Source organism: Sus scrofa, chromosome 13, assembly GCF_054392235.1.
Source record: "Sus scrofa isolate SSC_HxYL_T2T_F1_AM1 chromosome 13, Sscrofa_HxYL_maternal_Yorkshire_Landrace_v2.0, whole genome shotgun sequence".
Taxonomy (NCBI): domain Eukaryota; kingdom Metazoa; phylum Chordata; class Mammalia; order Artiodactyla; family Suidae; genus Sus; species Sus scrofa.
This window is the reverse complement of record NC_139395.1, coordinates 77,290,418-77,301,686: the sequence shown is the minus strand read 5'-3', so window position 1 is coordinate 77,301,686 and position 11,269 is coordinate 77,290,418. Positions and strand designations below refer to the sequence as shown.

The following is an 11,269-nucleotide window of genomic DNA, read 5'->3' as shown; positions in this document are numbered from 1 at the left end:
TCTAGAATTGAAACTTCTCTCTGCAAATTACAGTCTGTTTGTCTTCTCAGTTCACTTGATAGCAATGAAGGAAATGGATTGTCAACTTAATGAAGAGCAGGTATTAATCAACAAGTGCATGGCAGCCAAAGCTCAGCCTCTGCAGAAGCTGAGTCAGTAAAAGAGTGGCCAGGGGCAACATAGGAATTTGTGACAAGTACTGTGTTCAGCCTCACTTGAATTCCGAGATTTTCTCTCATGTTACAGAGTCTCAGGTCATCAAGCAGCCAGCTCCCAACTGTAGCCAGCTCCCAACTGACTCTCAATTATATTAAAATAAACTTTCCACTCATTAAGGTAATATAGCATCCACATAAGAACTTAGATCTAGACCGAAACCAATCTGGTTTCCAATCCATCAAGCACTATCCAGTCCTCTTGGGTAAATTACTGAACATTTTAGCCTCAGTTTTATCTTTTATAAAATGGGAATAAAAATAGTACTTTCTGCATAAAATTATTGTGAAGGTTAAAGGTGATAATCCATGTAAAGCATTTAGCACCATGCCTGGCATATAGTAAACATTCAATAAACATATATTTTGAAATGGAGTTTTAACTAAAGAACAACCCCCCTTGGCTAAGAAGGCAGCTACAAGCCTTTCCAGCTGTGCTCATCACTATGCCACCCTTCTTGTAATAATGTAACAACTGTGTGCTCTCTGTCCAAGCCAGCAGCCCTGCTAATCAGGTACCCAGCATTGCTTATCAGTTCTGCTTCTGTAACCTTGCTTGCTCAGTTTCTTAGGGAGGAACACTGTCTGCTTGGGGATGGGGGAGGTCTGGGATGCTTACATGGGAAAATCAAGACCTTGTGGTGTATAAAAGTTACTGAGAACAAAGACCTGGTGCTCAGACTCTGGAGGTGACTCCTCTGAGCCCGCACCAGTGCTGAATAAACCTTGCTTTTCCATATCTCCGAGTGCTGTTTATCTCCTTCCACTGCCACGATTTTTGCAGTTTCCGCAACATTTTGGTGCATTGGCCAGGAAGCCAACAACCGAGCCGGCCTCTTGTGCCACCAGTGTCGGGGAACCAGGGGAGGCCACGGTCGCCCGCCCAGAGACAGGTGGATAGCACGCACCGGCCATTTTGCCAGATCCAGACCCTCACTCGGGCCGTGCTGGCCTTGGCCCACACCGCTTCCCAAATGGACTCAGAAGGAGAGTGGAAACAGGTTCCAGGACAGGACGTCTGACTGGTGGGTGCCCCAGGGACATCTGCCCAAGTCAGGACCCGCCATATGGCAGAAGGAGAGACTGATCACCTCTCAGTGACCAAAGGGTCACTCAGGTCAGGGTTTGCTCCCTTGGAATCGGGAGGCTTGTCAATTCTGGTGTGTGTGTGTGTGAGTGACTGGAGAGAACGAAAGCCCATGCTCCACCGTCTTTGGACTACGGAGCCAGAGTGAGTCCTAGCCTGCAGTTCCGCGGCGACCCTCATACGGTTTATGGTGGCCCTCTTCGGGGGGATCCTGACATTGAGGTTTATACAGTCCCACCTATGCTAAGAGGCGCCTGAAATATCTCCTCTGGGGGAGCGGTCAGGCAGACGAAGCGATTTTTACCTGAGGCCTTGTCCTCACTGTTTGTCTTGTGTCACCATCACAGGGTGGGACTTTACACAATGGGTAAATCGGCTTCAGAGCCAATTTAGAGTCTTAGAGTGTATGGTTAAGAATTTTAAGAAAGGATTTTTCTAGAGATTATGGTGTTAGGCTGAATCCTGGAAAACTGTGTACCCTCTGTACCCTAGAGTGGCCCTCCTTTGGTGTTGGCTGACCTCTGGAAGGGACCTTAGATGTGTTCACAGTTACAGCAGTATATAATGTTATAACAGGAGACCCTGGACACCCAGACCAATTTTCATATATTGATCAATGGTTGGAAATTGCCTATTTGAGGCCCCCATGTGTTCGGTTCTGCACCACAGACCAGGGACAGTGTAAGGTGCTAGTAGCCCAGTCCAAGAAGAAAACCTATTCTCAAAAGAAGGTGCCACCTATTTATCAAGGGGAACCTGAGGACTCGCCCCCCTATGCCACAACCTTATGTGCTGCCGGCCCCACCTCCAGGAGCCGAAGGTCCCCAGATGCCAGATAGCCCACCACCTTCTGTTTCTCCTCCTCCTTCTGCTTCTGAAGTTCCCGAGGTGATATCACCCCCACAGCCAGATTCTCCAGAACCTAAGAGCAGGCGTCTCAGGTCAGCTCAGGGAGCAGCCACTCCAGCATTACAAATGACCTTACGGGAAACACGGGGACCACAGCAAGTCGCCCCCAATGGGACCATACAAGAGGGGGGACGTTTTTATTATTACCAGCCCTTTTCCACTGCTGATCTCCTCAACTGGAAACACCATACTCCCTCATATTCTGAAAAGCATCAGGTGCTGATTGATCTCTTGGAATTCATTTTCCAGACACACTGCCCCACCTGGATAGACTGCCGGCAACTCCTTTTTACCCTATTTGACACTAAAGAGTGCTGGTGAATTGTAACAGAAGCCCAAAAATGGTTTCAGGCCAATGCGGGGGGTTGAGCAGACTTGGCAAACTGGGTGAGGGAAGCCTTCCCAGAAGAAAACCCCCACTGGGACTATGACACCGAAGAAGGGAAACGTAACCTAGAGAGGTACCGGCAGGCCTTCCTACAGGGGGCAAAAGCTGGGGCTAAAAAGCCCACTAATATAGCTAAGATCAGTGAGATACTACAAGAGCCAAATGAAAACCCAGCCAAATTCTATGAGAGACTATGTGAGGCTTTCTGAATCTACACCCCTTTTGATCCCGAGGCCCCTGAGAACCAACGGATGATAAATGCTGCCTTTGTGGGACAAGCCCAATCAGACATCCATAAAAAGCTACAGAAATTAGAAGGATTTGCAGGAGAGAATGCCACTAAACTATTGGAAATAGCCAACAAGGTTTTTATTAACCGAGACCAGGTGGCCCGCCATGATGCAGAAAAGAGAATGAAACAAAATGTGACTCTTCTGGCAGCCGCCCTGTCAAAACCGGTGCCCCCAGTGGGACCATCCTGTAGGGGACAAGGCACAAGGCCAGGGAAAAGGAGTCCCCTGGAACATGACCAATGCGCTTACTGCTTATTGGTCATGTTGGAAAAATGAATGCCCCAACCGTCCTGAGAAAAAGACCAAGGCCCCACCTAGCTGGTACCGATCTGAGCCATTCAGCACCAACCTGATCGGCCTAGCTGAGTCTGATTAGGGGGGACCAGGCTCTCTCCAACTGGGCCCCCAAGAGCCTATGGTCAAAATTCAGGTAGGGGTCCACCCCATAGACTTTATGGTTGACACAGGTGCCGAACTTTCTGTGGTTACACAACCTGTGGCTCCCCTCTCAGGGAAAGAAACCACCATTGTTGGGGCTACAGGTAACCAAACCCACAGGCCCTTCTGCGGTCCTTGACGATGTCGGTTAGGAGATCATGAAGTAATACATGAACTTCTTTACCTGCCTGACTGCCCAGTCCCCCTGATGGGAAGAGACCTGCTGGCTAAAATGGGGGCACAAATTTCCTTTTCTACTGATGGATAAGCCCAACTTAAATTGACAGAACCCCCTCTCCTTTAATCATGGCTCTTGCTGTAAAAAGAGGAATGGTGCTTGTACTCTTCCCCTTCAGAAATGGGGACCATTCCCCCAGAACTAGAGACTAAACACCCATTGGTTTGGGCTAAAGGAAACCCACCAGGACTGGCAAAACGCCACGCTCCTGTCTTAATTGATCTAAAACCTGGGGCTCAACCGGTAAAGCTATGGCAATACTCAATTCCCAAAGAAGCTCGACTGGGAATCCAGGTTCACCTGGATAGGCTGCTTCAGCATGGACTGTTAATAAAATGTCAGTCCCCTTGGAACACCCCTTTACTGCCCGTGAAAAAAACCAGGAACACAGGACTACCGCCCAGTATAGGACTCGAGAGCCATAAATGAAGCAACAGTCACATTACACCCATCCATCCCTAACCCGTATACCCTGCTAGGGCTGATCCCCTCCACTGCTGAGTGGTTTACTTGCCTGGACTTAAAAGACGCTTTTTTCTTCCTCTGGGTGGCACCTGCCAGTCAGCCCTTGTTTGCTTTTGAATGGGAGAATCCACATACAGGGCCAAAGGAACAGCTCACCTGGACTAGACTCCCACAAGGATTCAAAAACTCTCCCACTCTTTTTAGCGGCACCTTAGCTGCTGACCTGGCTAAATTTCCTGGACGAAAACTGGGCTGTGTTTTGCTACAGTATGTTGACGACCTCTTACTAGCGGGCACCACGGAGGCTCAGTGCCTAGAGGGAACAAGAGCTCTCCTTTCCCTACTGATGGAGGCAGGGTATTGGGTATCAAAGAAAAAGGCACAAATCTGCAAAAAACAAGTCTAGTATCTGGGCTTCTACATCATGCAGGGCCAACAAATGCTGGGGACTGAAAGAAAGCAAGCAGTTTGTGCCATTCCTGTCCCTACCACCCACTGGAAGGTTCGTGAGTTCCTAGAGGCAGTATGGGAACCTAAAGAAGTTGCAGTTATCCACTGTAAAGGCCACCAAAAGGGGGATGACCCAGTGACAAAAGGAAACCATAGTGCTGATGCAGCTGCCAGAGAGGCAGCCCAGGGACAACAACCAGACAAACCTAAGGTCTTAAAATTAGAACACTCCCTAACACCATACACAAAAATAAACTCCAAATGGATTAAAGACCTAGATATAAGACCAGACACTATCAAACTCCTAAAGGAAAACATATGCCAAACACTCTCTGACATAAACAACAGCAACATCTTCTCAGATCCACCTATCAGAGTATTGACAATAAAAAGAAAAAAAAAAAAAAAAAAAAAAAAAAAAACCTAAGGTCTTGCTGGCCCCAGAAGTGCCACCTGTCCCCAGATATTCTCCAGAGGAAGAAAAATGGATAAGGGAGGAAGGAGGAACTAAATCTAAAATGGGATGGTGGGTCACACAGGACCACCGAGTTTACATTCCAGAACAGCTGGCCTGCAAACTAATCCACCAAGAGCATGAGCTAACCCACATGGGCAAAACTGCCTTAGAGACCCTACTGGGCTGGTACTATCTCATTGCTCGTCTTCCTGCACTCTGCTCCTCTGTCTCCCAAAGAGGCATAACCTGTTTACAGAATAATGCCCGCCAGGGGCCCCACAGACCAGCTGGGGCACAACACTGTGGACTGTCCCCATTTGAGGATATAAAAGTGGACTTCACTGAGGTCACCCCTAGTGAGGGGTACAAATATTTACTAGTTTTTATCTGTACTTTTTCAGGATGGGTAGAGGCCTTCCCTACCTGAACTGAAAAGGCAAGTTCAAGGGAAGTAACCAAGGCACTCCTGAGACATTATTCCCAGATACGGAATGCCTCTGACCATTGGGTCAGATAATGGTCCGGCATTTGTGGCTGAAACAGTACAACAGGTGGCAAAAGCTTTACAGATCCAATGGAAACTACCTTCTGCTTATTGCCCTCAAAGTTCAGGGAAAGTAGAACGCATAAACCGAACCCTTAAACAGACCCTGGCAAAGTTATGTCAGGAAACTGGCTTGCCCTGGATAAACATGTTGCTGGTGGCCCTCTTAAAAGTGAGATGCTAACCCCAAGCGGGAATAGGATTCTCGCCATTTGAAATCTTATATGGAAGGCCACCTCCACTAATCAGTTTAAAAGGAAACACCAGGGAATTGAGAGACAAAATTACATAAACAATTACAAGGACTGGGGCTCACTATTTCTCAGATACATAAATGGGTCACAGACAGAATACCTGTGTCCTTAGGTATAACAGTACACCCCCACAAGCCGGGGGACCAGGTGTGGATAAAGGACTGGAAAAAGGAGCCTTTGAGGCCGGTATGGAAGGGCCCCTATACTGTAATTCTAACCACCCCCACTGCTCTTAAAGTAACAGGAATATATGCTTAGATCCATCATTCTAGAGTAAAACCGGCTGGCACAGCTGACAACCATGTAGAGTGGGAGACTGCCCTCGATCCGGAGAGACCTCTTCGCCTGACAATACAGAGAAGGAGACGACAATCTCAAAGCCCTGCTCTGACCACACCGGAAGCTGGTCAGTCAACGCACGGCTGAAGCTTGAGGAATAGGCTGCCTGTGAGCCCAAATGAAAGGAGGGTTTCAAAATAAGCATTCGCATTGACAGAAGAGGCCTTGACCCTGGAGCTGTGCTACATTTCCAGAAAATCACGTTTGCGCTCCAAGCTGCCTCTCACAGCACCTTTCATTTCTTTTATAAAGAGATAAGAAACACCCCACCTCCCATTCTGGCCACAACTAAGAACTTGTTCTTAGCCCTGGCAGAAACTATTGCACAAACTCTCAAGGTCTCCTCTTGTTATGTATGCGGGGGAACGAACACAGGAGACCACTGGCCTTGGCAAGCCAGAAAACTGAACCCATTAGAGCCTCATAATGAGACTGCATACCCCCAACTCACTGATGGGGTATGGCTCCTCAAAACTACTATTATAGGGAGAAATTGTCTTGCGATGCAGGGAGGATGGTTTAATGTTTCAGTTGGAAGCCTAACATGTTTAGGCCTAAGGTATTATAATCTGACTGCCCAAAAGACTCAATGGTGGTCATCCTCCAATCGCTCAGAGCCCAAGCCTAATCCCTTGTCTAACTTTTCCCACCTTCGACAAACATGGGAAGATATCAGTACTAATATCCAGTGGCGGGCACCAAAGGGATTATATTGGATTTGTAAAAAAATGGCCTATTCCATACTCCCCCCAAATTGGGCTGGGACATGTGTACTGGGAACAATCAGACCTTCCTTCTTCCTGCTCCCACTGTTGCTAGGGGAGCAACTGGGAGTTCCTATATATAGGGCACAGAGTTCCCAGAGAGACCAGAGGGCTCTCCAAATTGGAGACTGGAAAGATGATGAATGGCCCCCAGAATGGATAATTCAATATTATGCACCTGCCAACTGGGCAGAGGATGGCTCTTAGGGATATCGCACCCCTATCTATATGCTGAACCGCATCATCAGACTACAGACAGTTTTGAAACTTATAACAAATGATACTACAAGGGCCTTGACTATATTGGCCCAACAACAAGCTAAAATGCGCAATGCAATCTACCAAAATTGCTTGGCCTCGGATTATTTACTTGCTTCTAAAGGAGGGTTTGTGAAAAATTTAACTTAAATAATTGCTGTCTACAAATAGATGACACCAGAAAGGTGGTAGAAAAAATTGCTGACCGCATGACTAAACCAGCCCATGTACCTGTACAAACTTGGAAAGGATGGGATGCAGACAGTCTCTTTGGTAAACGGTTCTCTTGGTTGGGAGGAATTAAGACAATGGTTGGAATAGTCATGGTTATACTCGCAGGGTGCCTACTTGTTCCCTGCCTTGTACCTCTCCTGATAAGTATTATGAAAGGTTTTATAAAAACCATGGTTGAAAGAAAACCAGCCTCCCACCTGCTACTTATTAGAGGCTACCAAAGGGTTATGACTGATGATGATCTGTAAAGGGTGCAGATGCACCCTGAACATCAAGAGGGGGGAATGAAATGGAGTTTTAACTAAAGAACAACCCCCCTTGGCTAAGAAGGCAGCTACAAGCCTTTCCAGCTGTGCTCATCACTATGCCACCCTTCTTGTAATAATGTAACAACTGTGTGCTCTCTGTCCAAGCCAGCAGCCCTGCTAATCAGGTACCCAGCATTGCTTATCAGTTCTGCTTCTGTAACCTTGCTTGCTCAGTTTCTTAGGGAGGAACACTGTCTGCTTGGGGATGGGGGAGGTCTGGGATGCTTACATGGGAAAATCAAGACCTTGTGGTGTATAAAAGTTACTGAGAACAAAGACCTGGTGCTCAGACTCTGGAGGTGACTCCTCTGAGCCCGCACCAGTGCTGAATAAACCTTGCTTTTCCATATCTCCGAGTGCTGTTTATCTCCTTCCACTGCCACGATTTTTGCGGTTTCCGCAACAATTTCAGTAAGTACACGTTATCAATGATTTTTCAAATTTTACATTAGAGACCCCTGGTCACAAATCTATTTTTTATTATTAAATGTTTTTTGTATTATGTACCTGGTTTGAAGGATAGCAAATACGCCTTAATTTGAAAAGTATAGGCAGTTGATACTTTTGCCAAGATAATAATCATAAAATACATTCAGAACTAAAATACAATGGATGTTGGATTTTTACCCTTTTTATTCGTCATGGCCTCTGTATTACCACCACAGTGAACTGACAGTTAACCACAATTCCATAGAAATTTGGGCATATCTGATCTAGAGATTCAGGTTGCTGAATCTGGGCGTGAATTCAGATTGCTTTTGCAGCCCTGGCCCCATCTTGGCAAGACTTTGCAGGTCCAGAAAGGTACATAGAGACTAACAAATGTGTGCCCCCAGCACAGATCAGGAGGAGAGGAGATGATCAAGATTAGAGCTAAATAGTTGTAAGATGCATTTTGGACACAAGCACACTTCTCTGTGCTCTGCAGCAACCCAGCCACAGGGTGGGCATAAGTGGCAGCTAAATGTCCTGTTTATTGCCACATATCTGTGGCTCATTGGATCAGGTGTGGACACTGGTCCAAACTTGACTAACAAAAATCACTCCCTGGGCAATTTCCAACTAAGGCTGACAGAGTGAAGTGTCTTTCTCAGTCACCTGAATTAAAGAAATGTTGACACTGAAAGCAGCCCTCAGTTACCTGGTGCATAGATGGCAAAGGAAGTTTTCCAGAGAGAGAAGAATGAGGCTAGAAACAAGATGATGTATAGGGAATTAGAGAGAGTGCTGGTCTTTGTTTCCAACATACCCAGTTTTATTTATTGCCACTCAAAGGGACTGAAAGTACTCCTTGCCTGGTTTAGTGGAGCAGCTCAGAGTCAGAATGATTCCCCTCCCTCACCCTTTTTTTTTTTTTTTTTTGGCTAATAAGTTTTTGTGTGGTATGACCAAATCAGACATAAACTGCTTATAAAGTTTACTGCTAATTCAGAAGGGATTCTGAATCTTTAAGGGATTTCATTTTTTTAAGTCTCAGTAAGAGTAAATTACACCTTTTCTCCACATAAAAAGTGCAATGGCTGCTCCTGCAAAATAGAAAAAAAGTGTAAATATATCTGAGTTTGCCTGTGTGTGTGTGCCTGTGTGTTTAGGTAACCAAAGTAGGGAAGGGTATAAAGAAAAATACCAAATGCATTTAAATAGCTTCCATTATTGAAGTTCCCTTAGTGGCTCAGAGGTTAACAAACCCAAATAGGATCCATGAGGATTTGGGTTCAATCCCTGGCCTTGCTCAGTGAGTTAAGGATCTGGCATTGCCGTGAGCTGTGTTGTAGGTCACAGACTCGGCTTGGATCCTGCGTTGCTGTGGCTGTGGCATGGCCTTGGTGGCTGTAGCTCTGATTTGACCCCAGCCTTGGAAGAAGGCATATGCCATGAGTGTGCCCATAAAAAGAAAAAATAATAATAATAATAGAAAACCTACAAATTCACAGACTTTTTCATAGAGAACCTACAAATTCACAGACTTTTTCAATACAACATCACATTTATTACAGTAAACTCTCTCAATGACCCTGGGAAAGACCCTATAACAACTATGAGGCCTGGGGGAAGAGGGAAAAGTGACTAATCCAAGATCACACATGAAGGGATTCATCTTTACATGTGATTTCATCTTTATATGTGATTTTATACCCTTAGTATTTTGTTCTTACTGTTTTCTCTGTTTCTGAAAATGTATTCTTAATTTTACCCTTCCTTTGGGATATTCTATGATTCAATAAATTTGGGAACTACTAAATAATCCCTCTCTTAGAAATTAACATTATACATCCAAATTATAAGTAGTCTGTAAAGAAATGCATTCATCTTTAAAGCATTTTTGAACTTGTGTTGGCAAAAGAGCTATTAATAAACTGGAGTGTTAATAGTTATTTGACTAAAATTAAGAAATGTTGAATAGTACATTGCTTATTTTCATGTATTTTGCTGACTATATTTCTTTTGAATATATTTTCTTATTGTTAAAAACACTAAAATAAATTAAAGTACAAATAAATAAAAGTCAATTAAAATCCCTTAACCCACGAGTTCCCCTGTGGCACAGTGGAAACGAATCCAATCAGTATCCATGAGGATTCGGGTTCAATTCCTGGGCTCGCTCAGTGGGTAAGGGATCCGGCGTTGCTGTTAGTTGTGGTGTAGGTCAGAGATGCAGTTTGGATCCCTTGTTGCCATGGCAGTGGCCATAGGCAGACCTCTGTAGCTCCAATTCAGCCCCTAGCCTGGGAACTTCCATATGCTTCAGGTATGGCCCTATTAAACAACAACAAAAAAATTCCCATAACCCTGGGAGAACCACTATCAACATTTCACTGATGATGCTATCATGTGTCTCTATCAATATCCACTTGCAATTACAAATGGTTTGGCATAAATCAGGTAGCACTGTAGGATGATTTCTCTTGACTATTCCCACATTTTCTCTCTTTAACTCCACCTGCATCGACAATATTTAAAAATTGGTAACCAATGTTTAAAAATTTGATATGCAGTTTTCTATGACTGGACAGGTGAGGAGAGAGGGAGCAAGATGGAGTGCTGGTTTCTCGGCTTTGATTGTGTTATTATCTTTTCTCACTGTCCAATATAATGTGAAAATTCCTCCAAGTTAAATGGTGTAGAAAATAAGAAGAATAAAAATGAATCAAATAATTAAATAATCCAGAAAAAATATAGCTTCAGATATGGCTGCTTAAAAGAGCACAATCAATATTTTTTTTTTCCATTTCTTGGTTCTTCTAGATGCTTCTCTTAGATAGACTTTTCCCCTGGGGTGGGGAGAAAGTAATCTCTGGTGATCCTAGGGCTACCTCCATTCTGATTCAGTTTTATCAGCCAGAAGTGTGCGTATTTTTAGCCCAAAATTCCCTACACTTTCACTCTAGCGTGTATACTGATTGAACTGACTTAGGTCACCAGCCTGTCCCTCAACAAATCCCCTTGGTCAGTGCTGTGTACATCCCCAGTGAGCTTTCCACTTTTAACAGGGCATTCAGCTTTCCCAAATCCGATAGATTTAAATGAAGATGGCAAAGTCCCAGCTAAAAACTGAGAGAGATTAGTGCCAGTAATAAAGTAAATGAGTAATGGGTGTCCAAAATTAACCAAGTTCTTACAAACATAT

The 11,269-nt window shown here is 44.8% G+C and overlaps 1 long non-coding RNA gene across 1 annotated transcript; it reads left to right on the top strand.

Annotated features, from left to right (window-relative positions):
* Positions 1 to 885: 885 nt before the first annotated feature.
* Positions 886 to 7,990, top strand: LOC146397417 (uncharacterized). Its single transcript, XR_014823648.1, has 2 exons — positions 886 to 1,240; positions 5,997 to 7,990. It is a non-coding gene; the product is annotated as an uncharacterized LOC146397417 (long non-coding RNA).
* The last annotated feature ends 3,279 nt before the right edge of the window (positions 7,991 to 11,269 follow it).